The 20,697-nt window shown below is 38.9% G+C and overlaps 1 pseudogene; it reads right to left on the reverse strand.

Annotated features, from left to right (window-relative positions):
- Window positions 1–10,108: 10,108 nt before the first annotated feature.
- LOC145411789 (5S ribosomal RNA) lies at window positions 10,109–10,227 on the reverse strand (annotated as a pseudogene).
- Window positions 10,228–20,697: the final 10,470 nt, after the last annotated feature.

A 20,697-nucleotide genomic window follows, 5' to 3' on the forward strand; every position in this document is an offset into this window, starting at 1 on the left:
AAAAGTAAATAAGCACTTACGACAGTCAACTGGGTGTAGTGGCAGGTCAGGCTGATGGATTACTGTGGATCATAAAGTACCGAATACTGACACTTTAAAAAAATCTATGGTCTGCCTTAACCTCTAAACCGCGGGGTTGTTTTGGCACTCCTTGCGTGTCCTGCGAGGACATTTGTGCTCCGACAGACTTTGTAAAATTATTTGCCAAAAATCAGTTATTATCTATCTATCTATCTATTGCCAGACGCCTCAATCCCGTTTCGGGTGGTGACAAACAAATCGCCTCCAAGTCGCCCTGTCCCCCGCCATGTCACTGCCCTGCTCTCAACTCACACCCCCCTCTCTCATATACCTCTCCACCCCATCCCTCCATCTCATCCTCGGCCTCCCTCTTCCTCTTCCCCCCTCCACCTCACTCACATACACTCTCTTCGTCAGTCTTTCACCCTCCATCCTCTCAACATGGCCAAACCACCTCAGTGTGTTCCTCATAACGCTTCCTATCACATCCACACCACAATGCTCCTTTATATCCTCATTCGTCAGCCTGTCTCTCCATGTGACTCCACAGGCTCCTCTTAAATAACTCATTTCCACTGCTCTCACTCTTGACTTGTGTCCTTCCAACAACGTCCAAGTTTCACTTCCGTACGTTAGAGTTGGTATCACAATACTGCCATGTAGTAACTTTTTCACTTCCATGCTCACTTCCCTGTTTCTTATCACTGCTTTCAAAGAACCAGCAACCTTTCTTCCCTGCTGTACCCTTTCAAGCACTTCACCCTCCAAACCTCCATCCTAACTCATCACACTACCCAAGTACTTAAACGTACTCACATTTTCCAATTCCTCACCATCCAACCTCGCTGTACATTCACTGACTTCACCTCTCCCAAAGACCATCACTTTACTCTTCCCTACATTCACCTTTAGATTCCGTTTCTTACACACTCTCCCAAACTCATCCACCAAGCCTTGCAGCTCCCCTTCGTCTTCACTCAACAACACAGTATCATCTGCAAACAACAGTACAGGGAGTTTCCAAACACTATCCTCTCTAACCAGGGCCACTCCAACATCCACTACCCTACCTTGTACCTCTTTTATTACCCCATCCATGTACAGATTGAACAACCATGGAGACATGACACATCCCTGTTTCAACCCAACTTTCAAAGAGAAAAATTCACTTAGTTCACCATCCACACGCACTGCAGCCTTAGCACCATCATACATACTCTTCACAGCATTCAACAACTTCCCATCTACTCCATATATTCTTAATACTTTCCACAATCCTTGTCTATCCACCCTGTCATATGCTTTCTCCAAATCCATGAAAGCCGGATACAACTTCTTTCCCTTCTCTAGAAACTTTTCCACTAAAGATCTAAGAATGAATATCTGATTTACACAACCTCTTCCCTTCCTAAAGCCTCCCTCTTCTTCTCCGACTAATTTCTCTGTTCTTTCTCTAACTCTGTCAATAAGTATCCTACCATACACTTTTCCTATTATACTAAGAAGACAAATGCCCCTATGATTACCACACACTTCTTTTTCCCCTTTTCCTTTGTACAAGGGAATAATTATACCTGACTTCCAATCCTCCGGGACTCTACCTTCCTCCCAGGCCAAGCTGCACATCTTCCACATCCATTCTACTACTATCTCTCCCCCGTGCTTCAGCATTTCACCACACAGTCCATCAATTCCTGGGGCTTTCCCCGATTTAACGTTCTTCATTGCTTCCACAACTTCTATCCTACTGATTTCTTCCTGTCTTCTCACCTCCCTCCTTCTCCCAGCCATTCCCCAGCCACTTATACTCGCATTACTTCCATCCTCTATGTTCAACAATTCCTTAAAGTGTTCTCTCCATTTGCTCAATTTTTCTCCCTTCTCCACTAGTAATCTACCATTTTTATCTTTCACTCCCCTGCTAGCTTCACTTCCACCCTGTCTTACTTTTTTCACCTCTTTTCAGAACATTTTCTTACAGTCCCTCCACTTTACACTCAAATTCCTTCCAAATTCCTCATCCATTCTCTTCTTACTCTCTCTTACTAATCTTTTCACCTCTCTCCTTCTTTCTACATATAACTCTCTCTTCCGCCTCTCAACTTCTTCCACGCCCCTATTTCTCTTCCATTCATTGTATGCTTTCTTCTTTTGTGCCACAGCCTGTCTCACCTCTTCAGTCCACCACGCTGTTCCTTGCACCCCCCTCCGTCTTCTCTTCCTTCCACACACCACATCACATGCTGCACATATTTCTTCTGTAAATATCCTACACACACCTTCCACGTCTCCCATCTGCTCCAATTCATATTTGCTCAATCGTTCCTCCACTTCTCTCTTATACTCTGCCTTTTTCTCATCCTCTTGTAACCTTTCCACTCTCCTTGCAACTACTCCTTCGTCTCGTCTTTCCCTTCTTCTATTCCTCCATCTTACTTGAATCCTAATTCTGGGCACCACCAAGTAGTGGTCAGAAAGTCCACTCCCCCAACCTCTATAAGCTCTTGCATCCATTACACTCCTTCGCATCTTTTCATCCACACACACACATCATTATCATTGATAAATTAGCCAGTTCACGTTCCACAGCAGTCATTTAGCCCATTACCCCTTTCCACACGAGGTTTAGTATGGGTAGAGGTCACAGGGCCCTTTGCATGGAGCTAAAAAGTGGAGGAATTGGACAGGCGCGAATCCGACGTGGTTTCACCATGAAAGACGACAGTAAACTGAATGCTGTTGCGTAGGGGCAGTGAAGGGCTGCCAATGTCAGCATGGTGACAGCTGCTAATATATACACTATAAAATGATTGGCAGGAAATCTAGACAATACATAATAAATTAGGTTGTTCTAGGTGAATGTAAATATCACTTAGGCTTCTCCCTTCCTTTTTATATATATTTTTATTATGAGAACAGGTCATACGGCATATTTCAAGGGGAAATAAACAGGGGAAATTAGCGAACGAGTGCACTTGAGGTGTTGTCAGGTGATAATTAGCCCATTCCAGATGTACGGCAGTATCAATTACCTTTTCTCTTTCTTTTATATATTATTTTGTATAAGAATAAGGGAAAGGAAACATGTCAATGGATAAAATAAGTGGAAAAATCCGTCCAGCATTTGTGTAGTGAAGCGCAGCTGGTCAAGTGGGAGAGGGTAATGGAGGGGAGGTAAGGAGGAGGGAAGTCAAGGACAGGAGAAAAATGGCTAAATTGTCAACAGTGGATGGGAGTACAGGTGACATTAGCAGAACTGAGTATAGCTGGACACTTGTAGTACTGACAGATGATACAAGCCACCACTTGAAAGCCCGGGCGAATTCAAAATAACAGAATCACAAATGTGATGCCCCATGGTATGATCCCTTGCTCCCGAGTGTCATGAAAGTGATGCCCTGCAGTTAAGGGGTTAATGCACTGTGGATGGGCATTAATCTTAAGCCTTGTTCTTCTTATGTAACAACATATATATATATATATATATATATATATATATATATATTATAACAGAACGGAGGAAGGAAAAACAAATGAGAAAAAAATAAATCCATACACCAGATTACTGGTGTCCTCTGTTCATAAAATATCTGTAACAGTTAGACTTGAACAGTTGTGGGTTGAAATTTGGAGGAAAACAACTCTGGGGAAGTGAGTTCCAGAGAGATGCAGTTCGGGGAATGAAAGAATTCTGATAGGCAGAAGTTCTGCAATATGGCTGAGTGACATTTCAGTCATGAGCGCTACCAGATGCCCGTGTAGCACGAGGGAAGGCATGGAGAGGTGGCACCATGGACACAACTTCGTCTGAGCATTTGCCAAAAAAATATCTGTAAAATAATGCAAGGGAGGCAACATTCCTTCTTATTTGCAGGGGAGGTAGTTTATATATAATGGCAGGGTTGTTAATGATTCTAACAGCTTTATTCTGAATTTTGTCTAGTTGTCTTAATGCAACCTCTCCACAACTATTCCACAAGGGTGAGCAATATTCAAGCTGAGAGCACATGACTTTTATAAATTATAGCTAACTGCTCATCGGCGAAGAAGTTACGGACACTGTACAATAATCCGTTTCTTTGAGGCGGTTTTAGCAAGTATTCTGACATGAGAGGTCCAGCTGAGGGAACTGTAATTTCAATACTTTTGGAGATGGGAATATTAGTAGCACTGAAGGTAATGTACGAATCTGGCAATATCTGTCTATTAGTAAACTGTATATATTTAGTTTTACTAGCATTAAAAGAGAGAAGGTTGTTTTGTCCCCATTCACTGATTGTAGATAGATCTTGATTTATGGAGATGGCTGTACTAAGTTCAGAGGTAGAGATATTAGACTTTGTAAATGGATGTCTGAGTGTTAAAGAACTATGTGGTGTTGAGTCATCTGCATATTAGTGAATGGGCTTGTGGGTGACAGATCATCATCATCATCATCATCAGCCGTTTGAGTATCCACTGCAGGACCGGCCTATCCCGACCGAAGTCGGGACGATACAGCCAATGTATCTCTACCAAGTGGCTTAGGCTGTCTAGTAGAGATTGTATGTAGGGTGAGACGTGCTTGTAAGTGTAATTATGGTGTTGGAGTGGCTTTGGATGTGTGTAGTCTGTGAACCAAGTGTAATCGGCCCGCGCAAGCCGACTGAGTGCAAGCATACTTTATAGTAAGTGACACTGGTCCAGCCACTGCACCCCTTGTGTCCGCCAATGCAGTACGTGGCTGGGTGAACACTGCCAAAGTTTATTACCCTGCTGGGGCGCGAACCCTGGTTCATCCGTGTACGAAATGCACACTCTACCACTGTACCACAGAGGCTCCGGGTGACAGATAGGAGATCATTAATATGAATCAGAAATAGGGTTGGCGCCAGAACTGATTCCTGCGGCACGCCGGCATTAATTGAGTGGAAATTGGAATATACATCATCTACTTTTACTCATATTTTCCTGTCACTAAGATATGAAGAAATTAAAGGAACAAAAGACGTTAGTCCATAGCAAGGGAGTTTGGACAGCAGGGAACGGTGCCATATTCTGTTGAAAGCTTTAGAGATATCAAGAGCTACTGCATGAGTTTCTCCAAAAAGATCAATTGATTGATGGATGGTATGAGTTAAGAGATTGAGCATGTCAGTGGTGGATCTTTCGTGGCAAAAACCATATTGTCTATCACTAATTAAGTTGTTGGATTCAAGATGTTTAACAATGTGCTTATTAATTAAAGTTTCAAATACCTTACCAAGAGAAGATGTGACAGCTATTGGTCTGTAATTGGAGGGGTCAGACGAACTTCCTTTCTTCGGAACTGGGTGGATATTGGCTTCTTTCCATGAATTTGGGAATAAAGAAGTACGTATCCATAGTCTGAATAATTTAGCTAGGACAGAGGCAAGTTCAGGGGAACACTTTTTCAAAACAATTGGCGGAATTCCATCTGGGCCTGGAGCTTTGTTGGTAGGTAAATTGTCTAGGATGGATTTTACGTATCTTGTCTGCATTTTAAGTGGGGCAATTTCGGGAGAATCAAGTTCCAGTACTGGGACATTCTGGCTGGTATCATCTATAGTAGAGTTTCTGGCTAAGGTACTGGCAAAGATATCTGCTTTCCCACGTGGGTCATTTGTAATGTTGCCATCTGAAGATTTTAGTGGGGGAATGGAATATGACTTGTTAAAGTTATTATTGAAAGAATTAAGAGTTGACCAGAATATTCTATTGTCATTAGGGTTGTTAAGTAATTTTGATGCTTGCTTTTGAAGAAAGTTTGATTTAGATAGATTTAATACAGCTTTTGCATGATTTCTAGCAATTCTAAATTGGGAGAGTGATTCTGTTGTTTTTTATTTTGAGTATGAGTTATATGGTAATGACTTTTGGGCTGTTGCTCTGGCACAATTGCCATCAAACCATTTTGGAGAGTTCGATCTTTTAGTGAACTGTTGACTTGGTATGAATAAATCCATACCAGCTAGTATTAAGTCGCAAATGTGGGACTGGGTAGAATTGGGATCACTAGAGAAAAAAGACTTCCATGGAACATCAGCAAGATAATTTCTAAATCCATTCCAGTCTGCCTTGTCAAAGTGCCATCGGGTCACCCTGACAGGTTCAGAAAGGGGAGGTGTGAGAGGGTTAACTAATGAGGCTTTGATGAGACTGTGATCAGAGGATCCAAGTGGTGACAGTACCTCTATCCTGTATTGATCTGGATTATTTGTCAAGAATAAATCCAAGAGATGGGCATTATGGTCAGGGATTATCAGGTATTTTGGTTGGTTGCTTTACCAACTGGGTGAGATTAAACGATTCCGCAAACAGCTCGCACTCTAGACCAGCGTCGTCAGTCCTGGCAGAATGCAATAACCATTCAACATTGTGTATGTTAAAATCACCCAAAATGGTAATTTCGGTGCCAAGGGCAAGGTCAAGGTTACTCAACTGAGTGGATATGGAATCAAATACACTGGGTTCCGAAGAAGCATTTGGGGAACGATAAACTACACAAATATATTTGGTAATGTTTTGACAATTTAATTTATATAATGCGTAAGCAAAATTGGATGAAGTGAAGTTTAAAATAGTGTCAACTGCATATTGGGATCTGATATAACAACAGGTGCCGCCCTTGTTACGGAAGTTTGTAAGGAGATGGTAACCGGGAAAACAAAATGGAGATATGTCGGTAGAGGGTGAGATTTGTGGTTCTGTGAGGAAAAGGGCCAAAGGGGATATGGACTGAAGGACAAAATGAACCGACTTTTAATTTGTGGTAAGGCCGCAGATGTTGGTAAAGAATAAGGCCGCACTGTCACCTCTTTGCTGACAAGCATTCCCGGAAAGAGCAACAGTCGCTGCCGGCACAGTCGCTCACTACTGACACGTAATTACATTCAGTAGAAATGGGCTGCTTAAGACTGATGGATCACTGATCAGCTGATTGAATCCTTGGGGAATATTTAGACAGCAAAGACTGATTATTTGCTTGTTCAGTTCAGTTCAGTTGACGGGTGAGGAGTATTGCCTTTGCATCGGCACTCCTCGTCAATTTATTTTTCTAGTTAATTATTTTTCTTGTGTTCAGCTTGTGTTATGCTCGTGTCTTTTTTTTTTTCTTTGCTATTTGTTAAGGTATTCCTCTTTCTTTCCTTAATTTCTCTCTTTTCCTCCATATATGATATAAGTAGTCTTTTGTTCTTCCTATACTTTCTTCACTAAACAGTAATTGTCCTATTAAATTGTTTTCATTTTCTATATAAGCCTGTTGTAGGCGTTCTTCCTTATTCCTGTCTTCCTGATACAATAGGCACCATAATAAAAAGTGTTTTATGTTCTCTTCTGCTGCCCCGCAAAAATCACATTTAATATTGCCCCCTGAAAATCTCTTCCTATCATTTAGAGGTAAATTATTTGCTCTACTTTTATATAATATTATGGATGCTATGGTATTATCATATATTTTTTCTTCTTTTATATTTGGTTTATAATTTTTATAAATTTCCAGACTCTTTTTTTCATTTATTTCTTTCTTCCATTGAGCTGAGTCCCAGTTCTGTACTTTTTCTTTGATGTCTTTAATACTAATATTTTTTACTGATTTATTTTCTAATCCTATTTCTCTCATGTATGTTTTTACTGTACATATCCACTGGTCTTTTCTACTTTCCATCTTTTCTTGCATTATTCTTTTAATTAAGTCATTTTTACCTTCTTCTAATCCATATTTTAAGTACTTAATATATCCTTCCATTATTCTGCTCTGCATACATGATGCCCCTATTTCTCCTCTCAGTGTTGGTATCTGAGCATATCTTGGTGCCCCTAATATGTTTCGGTAGACGCTGTTTTCAATTCTTTGTAATTCCTCTATTTCGTTTTTTGTAAATTCTAGTATATTTGCCCCGTACAGTATAGTTGGGAGTACCACACTTTTCCAGTAAGTTTTGCCAGTTAGTACCTTATTGACACTTTGGGCTATAATTGTGTATGTGATGTTTGCCATCTTTTTAGCTTTTCAATTATCCGTCTCTTGTGCACTCTAAAGCATCTTCTCTGGTCGTTTATTATAATTCCTAAATATTTGGTTTCATTTATTACCTCCATCTCTCTTATTTTTTCGGGTTTGTTTTTCATGTTAAAGATTAGGATTTTACTTTTTGTTTTATTTATATTAAGCCCACACTCTTCTCCTACTGTAATCAAACTGTCTACTATTTTTCCAGTCTCTTCTATTGTATGAGCTAGTAGAGCCCGTCATCTGCAAAGAACAGTGCTGCTATTTTAAATATTTCATCCTTATACCCTGTGCCTTCTTTTTCCAACCTGTTTATTATATAGTAGGTTATCATTTTAGATATTGTGGTTGAGCTTGTGCATCCTTACCTTATGCCACTATTAATCTTTATTTTTGTTTTATTTTCTTTTGCCATATTCTATTGTTGTTCTATCCCCCGTATAAGTGTCTGCTATTACCTCTATTATATCTTCTTGTACCTTGTATTCTTTTAGTATTTCAATCATTTTCTTCTTTTTTACTGAGTCATAAGCTTTTGCAAAGTCTACTGATATTACTATTAGACTCTTTTTCTGCTCATAAATTTTGTCTATACAATATTTTAAAATGAAAAGGTTATTTTCAATTCTTCCTCCTTCAGTAAATCCATTTTGTGTTTCCTTTATTTCATTATTATTCCTTAGATGTTCTTCTATTCTATCTTTTATGACAGTTGACATGAATAATTTTTATGAGATATTAGTTAACGCTATTGGTCCTAATTCACTTGCTTTTGGTTTGTTTACTTTTGGCACCATCATAGTTCTTGAATCTTTCCATTTTTTTGGTACCTTTCCTTTATCTATTATTTCATTAAAACACACTGTCATTGTGTCCTTTATCTTGTCACTTTTTATTAGGATTTTATATAATTCTGGTTTTAGCATGTCTGGTCCCGGCGCTTTCTTATTTTTTAGTTTCTTTACATTTTCTCACAGTTGTATTGTTGTTACTACTGGTTTTTCCATGTATGTTGTATTCTTCTTTATTGGGAATGCCACATCCATATGTTCCCCTTACTGTTGCGTGATTGTTATTATTTGTTCATCTGTATTTTCATTATTTTGTCTTTTTATCTCGATTTTTCCAGTGTTGTTCCTGCTGGCTATCCATTTGTACTTTTTTTTTTCTCCTCATTGCACACCATATCTATTCCATTTTGTTGTCTGTTGTATATTTTTGACCAATATCTCTCTATTTCTGTTTTGATATTTTCTTTTTCTAACTCTTCTCCATTTTCATTATATATCTTTAATTCCCTTTCTTCTTTTCCTTTTTTGTGTCTTAATTTATTTATATTTTCCCATAATTTTTTGTTTCTATTTTCTCCTTGAGTTATTTCTTTTGTTATTTTTACTTCATGAATGGTTATGGCCTCTTTTATTTCTAACTGGACCTTTTTCTTTCATTATATACAACTTTATTCCTCTCTTTTTCTTCTGTTCTAGCATTCCTTGTAAGTCTATTATAGTACTTTCGCTTTTTTATTCCCTCTCTAATACTTTTATTCATCCAAGGTTCTTTTATTTGTCCAGTCTTATCTATCCTCCTTCTATATTTTGCAGTAAGGTTTTTGTCAGCATTGTCTTTGATTATTTTATTCAGCTTTTCCATAATACTTATAACATCTGTTTGTATTCTCTGTTCTATTTCCTTCATATACTCCGTAACCTTTCCTCCCTCTGTTTTGTAGTAGGTAATATCTTCCCACCCTTTTTTCTTATGATTTTTATTCGATCTCCCCTTAATCTTAAGTTTTATTTGTATTAAATTATGGTCTGATAGATCAAATATTTCTTTTTTCTCATCTATAATCATTTCCTGGTATACATCATAGAATTTAGCTGTTACTAGTGCAAAATCAATTACACTTTGTTGTTCGTTCTTGCTCCACGTCACTTCCCCTATATATTCTAGATCATTCATTCATTGCCAGACGCCATGTATCCCAAACGGGGTGGCCAACGGCTTAGAGTTAATTGTTTTACAGGGAGGGGCACTAATCCTCCACCAACCCCATTTGACACATAGGGATGCCAACAGCATCTGGTGTTCCCAGGCGGTCACCTATCCAAGTACTAACCAGACCCAACGTTGCTTAACTTCGCTGATCGGAGGGGAAGCGGTGTACTCAATGTGGTATGGCCGTTCTTCATCTATTCCAGTATCCTTTGTCCATTTTTATTCATACTTTGTTTGCCTTTGAATCCTACATGTCCATTATAATCTCCTAATAGAATTATTGCTTTGTCTTCTAATTTATTTAAGTGTGTTTCAATTTCTTGCTGTAAAGCTTTATTTTTGTTATCATCACTGACCGTGAAGTATACTGTTTTTATATATATATCTCTTTCCCATACATTTCTCCTTTCACATATAAATAATCTTTATTAATACCTTCTACCTTTTCCAGTGCAATCTTTTTAATTTCTTTATGTAGTAACATTATACCTCCTCCTTTCTTCTCTTCTTTTTCTCTCATGCTTTCATATACTTTCATATCGTCTATGAAAATGTTTCTTACTTTTAACTGTGTTTCTGTTAAGCACATTATTGTGTTTCCGTCAATTATTTCTCTTAGTTCACTCACTTTTGCTTTTGTTAAACCTTGTATAAGATTTATAAGTACGTTCTCATTCTCATCCTCATTCTTTTTTATACTCTTTTCCTTTCATTCCTCACCCTCTAGCCTAACTATTTTCCCCTTCTTTATTTTCCATGTTCCTCCATTTTTCCGTTTTTCTGCCAGCTCATCTCTAAGTTTCTTGTTTTCTTCCCTTTCCTCTTTGGTCATATCTAATGCCACTCCTATTTTCTTTATTTCTGGTTTAGTGCTATTTTTCAGCGTCTTTGCTTTGGCTATAACTGCCCATTTCATCTTTTCGCTTCCTATTGTTACTAGAACTGGTCTAACCTTTCCCTCAGTTTTCTTTCCCAATCGGATCGTCTTAACTACTTCTATATTCTGCAATCCCATTTCTTCCACAATTATATCTGATCAGATTTTGTCATCATCTTTTTCTCTCTCTTTGCCTGTGTCTTTTTCTGATTCAGGGATATTGAACATTACTACATTTTTCTTTCTCTTTTCCTCCTCTTTCTTTTCCTCCATTTTATTCATCATTCTTTCCACTGCCTTATCTACTAGCCTGTCCTCTTTTCTCTCCCATTCCCTTTCCATGCCCTTCATCTTTTCTACTGCCTGCTCTACCATTCTACTTTTCTCTCCCTTGACTCACGTACTCGATAGCCGTTAATCTTCTTCTTCACTTCCATTTCCTTCTTCTTGTTCTTCTTCTTCTTCATTTTTTTTATTAATTTCTTCTTCTTCTTCGTCTTCTTCCTCTTCATTTTTTCTTTTCTTTTATGTTCATCTCTAATGATTATCTTTCCTATATTCTTGTTAACTCTCGATCTTTTTTTTTTTTTTTACTTAATTGTACCCAAACTATCTAGCTACCTATTTGGTAGTTAATTGTAAAGCAAATGGATAAATTTAGTCCTTCCTTTAGGGACCAAGCTTCCGTTCGCTACCCGCAATTCTTATTATGCTCTTCAGGCAATTACTGATTTATTCACCTATTGTAAGATCGTGCCACTGACGAGAAAAGGGGAAAAAAATGAGCTTACTTTACGGTATCTGTCGAGGGTAAAATTGATCGGTGAAAAGGGAGAAAGGGAAAAGGGGAAGAATAAGAGAAGATAAGAGCGAAGAAAATGGGAGGTAAAAAGAAGGCATAAAACTGAAAGGAAGTGAGTACATTGTAAATGGAGGAAGTGAAATGTTATGAGATAAATAAAGGTAAAAAAAAAGGGGGGGGCTGTATCAGGACGTCAAATGGACATGAATGTTATATACAGAGAGGGAGATGAATATGGAGGAACACAGAGAGGAATAAAACTGAAAGATGGAGAGGGATGGTTAAGAAGGGAAAGGTGAAAAGTGGGAAGAGTAAATACTGTAGGTAAAGGATTGAAAAGCAAAGCGAATGATAGGTAAAATGGGAGTATCATGGAAGGGTTAAACTTTAAGGCGGCAATGAGGGGATGAAAAGAGAATAGAAAAGGGAACCAATAAAAAAAAAAAAAAATAGATGAATAAGTATGAGAAAGTGAAATGCTAGAGAGATGAACAGAGGAGAACATGGTGATGAATTGGGAAAGAGTAATGAGCAGGGGTGAACAAGGAGATGAATTAGGAATTGATTAGAGACTTGAAATGAGACTGACAGGGACGTCAACAGGAGATGAATATGGGGATGATTAAACAAGTGAGTAGAGAGCAATGGAAAATGGGCTGGTTGACGGTCGCTTTTTTTTTTTTTTTTTTTCAAGTAGACAATATATTTGGGTGATAAGTGTGCTGAATTATCCTATGATATAGTTAATTTGACAAACTAGAGTATAAATTGAGATAAAGCCTTCAAAGTTGCACTAAAAGAGGTTGATGGCAGCACGAGCCACGAGTGGCCGTGATGTCATAAACCCAACCAGCCCGCGGCGAAAACAAGACTGATCCTCAGCTGTGTGATTGGTTCTGCTGAGTTTTGCTTTGTGACTAAATAACTACCATTGGTGCTTTGTTCCACTGTGCAAGAACACAAGTAAAATCACACAGGAAATAAGATTCCAAGAGGCATGAAAACCAGGAAGCTGTGGTTGCAACTTGCGTGCAGTGCACCGGGAATAGACCTTTTCCAGTGACGTCACAGAAATCTTGTGGTTTTGTTTATTACTCCATACTGGATGGCAAAATCCTAGCAGTTATGGCAGACAGGGCTGTCAGAGATGAAACTGCTAGATATGTGTAGAAATTTGAATCTATGCCACCAAGATCTGTACAGAAACAATATAAATTGTTTGGGATTAGATCTTTACACCATATCTAGGGAGAAATTCACCAGTTTCAAGGATTGGGGACCGAAACCAGATCTCAGATATGGCGATTTCTATCACTGTTTGGTAAACACCCCGTCAATGTTCACCAGGGCATCGTTCATGTTAAACAGACGTGTCATATTGTATATGTGCAATATAGATAGCTGGAATTGACATACGGTACATATAAATCATATTGGTAATCAGCAAGTTATGACGAGGGTCAAGGGAGGAGGGACTTAGATTGAGAATCGAGTACAGTGGGCTCGCATAGTGCGCGAGAGATTGGGCGGTGCACGAGCTCGCGCACTGGGAATTCGCGTACTAGGAATACATAATCTTATGAGAATAATTACATATAGGCGGTACCCCCTCATACCTGGAAATTTTTTGGCCCTTAGAGACATAATAAAGGTCATATGTTTCAGACATTGTACTAAAGCTATAGCTACAATAACAAGAATATAGGTAGTCACCTTAACAACAGTAGACAACAGGCCTGATGACCTTAAATAACAGGGGTTCCGAGGCACGGCAACACTTACAGCACCCCAGGCTGCGCAGTAGAATGCCCGGGAATTTCTGCGCATCAACATGACGACACGTGACGCGCTCTGTGAGGGGTGGTCGCGCACTAGTAGAAAATGGCATTTTTAAGCCACTCTTTGCCTCTGCCTCGCGTTCTGTGCGGTAAACTAGCGCATTAAAGGGTTTTTGGTTATGATTTTTGGTCACTCGTGCACAAGGCAAATCGCGCACTGCGGTGACGTGCACTGTGCGAGCCCACTGTAGTTGGTGAATGGAATAGGTTTCCAGGTGATGTGCCCTAGTTGCTGCCCCCTATATAGAAAGTTCAAGCATAGGCTAGACAAGCATATGAGAGGTATGGGTTGCATGCAAAATTTGTCATGCTTGTAGTCACACTCCTGTGAGAGCTGTCTAGCATGGGCCTGCATGGGCTATTGTAGGCAGTGTACATTAGTCACACTCTTGTGGGAGCTGTCTAGCTCCAGGTGCAGCTATCCTCTCTTCTTAATGATCAAGTTACGCCATAAGTTAGGTTAGGTTAGGTTAAGTTAGGTTGGTTGGGTTACCTTGGTTTGGCATTTAAAAAAATGTATAATAATAATTTCTGACAGAAATGAATATCAGATTCAAATTAATCACATTATAAAACATTAAAAAATGAACATTTTAAGTTTCAAGGTGAGTTGGATCTAATGCTGGAAATTTACCCCAAAAATAAAAAAAATCTTATTTTGGAAATTTCAGTAATTATAGGCATAGATACACATAGGCTATATACTGTATGTTTAAAGAATTTTTACATAAAATGCATAATTGACAGTATATACCAAAACTGTTAATATTACTGTTGAAGGTAACTTTTACATTACAAATGAAACATAACATTGGCACAAATTTAAACTGAAGGTCATTTACTTCATGCTGATGAGTACCACAACATAGAACTAAAGGACTTCAACAATACAGTTTAATAATTTTACATTAAACATTAACAAAAAAAATCTTAGTAGCTACAAACATGGTAAAAGATAAATACAGGCAGCTCTGTAAGTACATTATTTGTCCTCTCATTTGTAATTAAAGTATTTTTGTACTGAGTGAAAAATGTATATTTAATTGGAGTATGTATTCACAGTTTTGCATTCTGTGGAGCAACATTCATATCTAAATAAAACAGAAAATTATACATAGTAGTACTAGCAATTATGCTTCAATTGTAACTGGAAACAGTGTTAAGCATACAGGCTCACAGTGGTATATAACAGTTTTATACTGAAATTTTGAACAATGTTCTGTACTGTATTATCGTTAAAATGATTCACCATGACACAAATATCAGTTTCAAATAAATCACTATAAAAAAATTTAAAAAAATTAAAATATAAGCTACCCCTTAACCGCGGGGCGTCACTTTCGTGACGCTTGGGAGCAAGGGATCATACCGCGGGGCGTCGCTTTTGTGATTCTGTGTTATTTTGAATTCACCCAGGCTTTCAAGTGGGGGCTTGTATCATCTATCAGTACTGACAATGTCCAACACTAGTCAGCACTCCTAATCTCATCTGTACTCCCATCCATTGTTGACAATTTAGCCATTTCTCCCCGTTCTTGACTCCCCTCCCTACCCCCCCTCCATTACCCTATCCTCTCGCCTGCCCGGCCATGCTACACTAAGTAAATCTTACATGGAATTTTTCACTGATTTCATCCATTGAAATAAGCCCTATGTCGTATTCTTATACCAAATAATATATACAAGAAAGAAATCAGGTAAGTGAGAGTGCCATACACCTGGAATTGGCTAATTATCACCTGACAACACCTCACGTGCACTCGTTCGCTAATTTTCGCTGTTTTTTTCCCCTTGAAATATGCCGTATAATCTATTTTCGTAATAAATATACATGTAAGGAGAGAAGGGAGAAGCCTAAGTGATATTTACATTCACCTGGAACTACCTAATTTATAATGTATTGTCTAGATTTCCTGCCAATCATATCAGTGCTACACAAAGCTGTTTCAAGATTTAACATTGGTAGCTCTGATTATATATCTCCTAAGTAGGCCTCTAATCTATTTTCGTAATAAATATACATGTAAGGAGGGAAGGGAGAACCCTAAATGATATTTACATTCACCTGGAACTACCAAATTTATAATGTATTGTCTAGATTTCCTGCCAATCATACCAGTGCTAGACTTAGCTGTTTCAAGAAGTAATATTGGTAACTCTGAATAACCCCTAAAGCAGGCCTCTAGGCTAGCTGGCCTGGCCCCTGCGTTATCAGTGTAATCTCATCTTCCGAAGTGAGAGGACGTATGTTTCATCTTGCTGACTTCAAGGCCTTTTTTCACCCCCATGCAAATGGCTCTGTGACCTTTACCCCCTACTAAACCTCGTGTGGAAAGAGGTAAAGGGCTGACAATTGATAAAAGAGTGACTACGATCTTTCTATTGAGTAAAACAGTGCAAGTGGAATTGTAAATAATGTGTAAATAATGTGTAAACAGCAAGTGAAAGTAATGAATGTAAATATACGTGAACAATGGAAAATAGTTTTATAAGTTATTTCAAGTGACAGTGCATAACACTGTAAATAAAATGGAAATGTAAATAACGTAAATAAAATAGAGAACGTAAATAGAAATGTAAATGAGTAGTATTATAAGAATACGAGTATATACCCTAGAAGTAATGAAAGTGAAAGTTTCACTCTAGCATGTCTGAATGCTATGAGTTATGAGAGTGAAGATGAAAGTGACATTCACTCTCAATGCCAGTATACAGGACGAGAAAGTGAATGCTACGTATTTTACTGAAAGAAATTGAATCCCTACAGTGACAATAAACTAATACTACTGAAGGAAACTTATGGATAAAGACTGTAGATATATATAAGTGTTATATAGTAATAGAAATATAAAGTGTGAGGGGTTTTATGAATAATAAATGACAGACTACCATGAGCGAACTAGTGCCAGTGCGACGATCAGACGCGCTCGTAATTTCCATTGCTTTCACAGTGGTTTTTTTTTTGAGTATGGATCCCAAACTACTTGAAAATTGTAGAATAGTGTTTATAGTGTTTGTATCTGGCTGTGGTAATCATATTACGGGTTGTCGGGAAGTGTAAAGTGGAGACTTCGTTACCCTACTTCAGAGGTCTCCACAAGTCCTACGGTAACCGACGAAGGCTCAACAATCATTCCAGGAGAAAGCTGAAGGTATGTGCCATAAGCATATGTAATTTTATTATTCTAGGACTAATAACTGATTTTTGGCAAATATTTTTTGAGAGTCTGTCGGAGCCCAAATAACCCCGCGGCACACGCAAGTTTATTGGTAAACAAGCCCGCGGTGTAGGGGTTAACCTAAGCTAACCAAACCTCCTTACCTAACCTAACCTAACTTTAAGTATGACCTAACCTGTAATTTAATCGGTTTTACTTACGCATCAAACATTCATCATCACTGCTATGTCCGATTTCATTTGGGTGAAACTCTGGAATAACAACAAAACAAGGCATGTGACATGGACCGTACTCCTCGTTTCCCACGCACACACATGGCCATGTGGGTCTTGTGATCTGTGACATTAACATAATTAGGATACCCCATGACACCTGGAACCACTAAGAATGGTAAATATGACCGTATCTACTCACAACTCCTTGGCTCACCTGATATGAAATGCTTGCTACGGAGGCAGGAGTAGGCCATTGGCTGCCAATTCTCTCTCTTCACGGTAGCTATTCACTTCTGCCGCCATTCCTCACTGGCTAGAAACCAGTAGAAGTGCACCCCACTTCCAGTTTTCTGCCTTTTCTTACAGCCGAAGGCACAACAGTGGAATACCATTCTGGATTCTGCAATTCTCTCTCTCTAGGGATCCGACAATTTGCCATCCAATGTGGCACCATAAACAAGTCACATGACTCGTGATGTCACGTGGAAAAGCTCTATACTAGTGATATGTCGGATACCAAATTTTAGAGCTCGGCAGAGGCGGAGCTGGATATCTATTTCTCATAAAATGCGGTTGCAGATAAAACTGCAGAGGTTAAGATAATATTTTTTGCGAATGCAGACACCACTGCGGATTATTTTTATCCCCATGTCTGGGGTTGCGGACGTGGATGCGGATTTTTTTTTTTTTTACACATATTACAGTACATTTATGCAGTATGAAGTGATGAGTTGCAGCCACACTGAAGTGTACACTTAAGTGTGTTACCAGGATGCTGGACGGGGACCCAACTCGTCATGCAGTATGAAATAGTATTGGCTTTAGTCCTGATTTGCCTATATATTAACATAGCACGTGTAACTATTGTGAGAGAGAGAGAGAGAGAGAGGAACAATAAGAGACGGAGGGAGGAAGAGAGCTAACAGAGAAGAAAACAGAAAGAGGAAAAGGGACTGGTAGGTGAGAGGAACGGAGAGGAGAGTTGTGGATGAAAAGGAGAGAGAAAAAGAATTATGACAAAATGAGAAAGGAGAAATATTGGATGGGTGAAGATCAGCAACCTCTACCGTTCTTTGATGCGGAGGCTGATTATTATGCGGAGCTTTTATTATCTGAAAACGCGGTGGCGGATAATGATGCGGAGCTTTTGTTGTCTGGAGACGCGGACGCGGATAGTAATGCGGACATTATTTACATAGCGGAGGCTCCGCGGAGGCGGATATCCGATACATCACTAATCTATACCCTATCACAACGGATGGCTCCTACTGTTGCCAAGCGGTGCGAGGAAATACCGAATCGGCGGTTATTTACCCAATCGGAGCCTTTGAACAGGGAATATAATTTTTATCGCCATATCTGTTCATGCACACCTAATTATCTGAAATCCGGTCGAAAATTTTTGCTTGATATGACTTAATAAAAAATCAGGTGTCAGAGCTAAAACATGCTAAAGTTAGCAGATGTTTACCCTTCAGATCAACATAAATTGACAGACTTCAATTTTGCACGAATATTGATTTAAAGCACAAGTTATCGGAAATCTGCACGGTAAATCAATATTTACTTAAAACAGAAGTCTGTCAAAGTGAGTTGTCAGCCTAGAGGTGAAACACTTCTGCCAATTTTAGCAAATTTTTGCTCTTAATCCTGAATTCTTATTAACAGTCAAATTCCTGACAGAATTTCAGACAATTAGGTGTGTATGAACCTATGGTATATGGTGATAAACTTATAACAGCCTAACATATACAGCCTTATCTAACCTAACAGTCACCTGTCAAACAAAATCATCCCTAAATTTGGCTTAATCCCCTAGTAGGGATGTGAAAATCTTATTCTTCAGATAAGACTAGCTGTTACTAAAGAGATGTTCAGACATCACCAGTACATAAGATCCAGAAATCAGATAACCAAATACTCTGCAGAGGTCTAGCTGTCCACGGTCAGGCCTATCTAGGGGGATAAAACATTGAAACATTTCGGCCTTTGTGACAAATTTCCTTATGTATTACTGCCCAATTTCAGGGCTATATGCCCCTGGAATCAGGACCTAGCAATACTTATACTATTTTAGTTAATAAATCACTTCATTAAGACTTTATCAAATCTAACCGTTGTCCTACAGAGTTGTCCTATAAGTCCCTGGTTGTTGCAAGGTTTGCCGTCAGTACTAGTATCTCTAATACCAACAGAACTCTTCACTAAAGCACAAACACAGCTTACTTTATCTTTAAGAGAGCCATCACACTATTACATACCTTTCATGATAACAGCTGGATATCACAGAAATCTTCCCTTTACTGGAGTATGATTCCCAGACATTGTTGTGAGTGGCAGTCAGCTGTGGCCCTGGTATGGGTTGTGACGTCAATGCGAGGGTGCATGTTTTGCATGAGGTATGATAATCTCCAGCTTTTACTAACTATTTTTTCATGAACAATAAATTGGAGAGAAAAATAATGGTATTCCAATGATTACAAGTGACCATTTTATTACTTTATATAACTTGTACACGACAGTCAACCAGTCCACTGGTAGGGGTGGAGAAATGGTATGGATAGGAGATGAATAACTAAATAAACAGGAGGCTGATAGGGATATGAAAAGGGAGTGAGAGGGTGGTGAATAGGGAGGTAAAAGGCGTAATGGGAGATGAATAAGTAAACAAGCCAGTAGGCGACAATGGCCAGTTCTAAGCGGACCAAGCTTTGTCAGCGACCGGAAGAGAGTTTCAACAAAGTCATTTCTGTGGAGGTACTCCAGTGCAACATCCCATCCAAGAACCATGGCCATGGATTAATAATCTTCGAAGCCTTAGCATTTTCCTAGAAAAAGGTAGTAATTTTATAGCTTTTCAAATTTTCTGCACTTGATGACCTTTGACCCTTGACTTGGTGGATATAGGTCGTGCATATACGAAGCACATTTGTAGTACCCATTAACGTCTACAAGCATGCAAAGTTTCATTCGATTCCATCCATCCACTGAGGAGCTAGGGAACTTGAAATTCGTGGAATGGCCCACCAGAAGTACATCTAGGTGGTTGGTGACTGGAAGTGAGTTTCGACACTAAAGGTAATTTTTTATGGAGGCACTCCAGTGTAACATTCCACCCAAGAATCATGGCCCTGGCTTAATAATCTTCGGAACCTTAGCATTTCGCATGAGCATAGTTGTAATTTTAGCTGTTTTCACTGTAATTGCATTTGATGACCTTTGACACCTGACCTGGCCAATGTAACACAGTTGTACAATAGAAGGTTGTAGTATTGGTCAATGTCTATAAGCATGCAAACTCTCATTCATTTCCATTGAGGTGCTGGGGAACTAGGGGGTCATTTGTGAAAACCTATACTGGTTGCCAGGGATGCTGTGACCTATCTTCACTGGGTTACCACTCGGAAACTAGAGGAGAAAGAGGAATAATGGATGGTACACTTCCGATTGAGAATGGCCTCAAGATTATGCCTGAACAAGTCAGAGTTTTCTGCATCCATTATTAATGCTTCTACAACTTAAAATGTGAAAAGTATGAAAAAATCGGGTTCTCGGTCTTTGTTAAGCAACGAGTAGTTGCCTAGCAACCAAAACCTTGCGGACACAACTAGGTCCTAGGCTGGTCATTGTTTCCAAGTTTGGTTGGAATCGGTTAATACTCAAGGGCAGAAGTGGCTGCCGAATTTAACAAGAAAGAAAGAATACAATCTATCTATCTATCTATATACCTAGGCTGCTTCCCCCAAGGAA

Source organism: Coenobita brevimanus, chromosome 90 (genome assembly GCF_032717465.1).
Source record: "Coenobita brevimanus isolate Jiangsu-jjx chromosome 90, ASM3271746v2, whole genome shotgun sequence".
Lineage (NCBI taxonomy): Eukaryota > Metazoa > Arthropoda > Malacostraca > Decapoda > Coenobitidae > Coenobita > Coenobita brevimanus.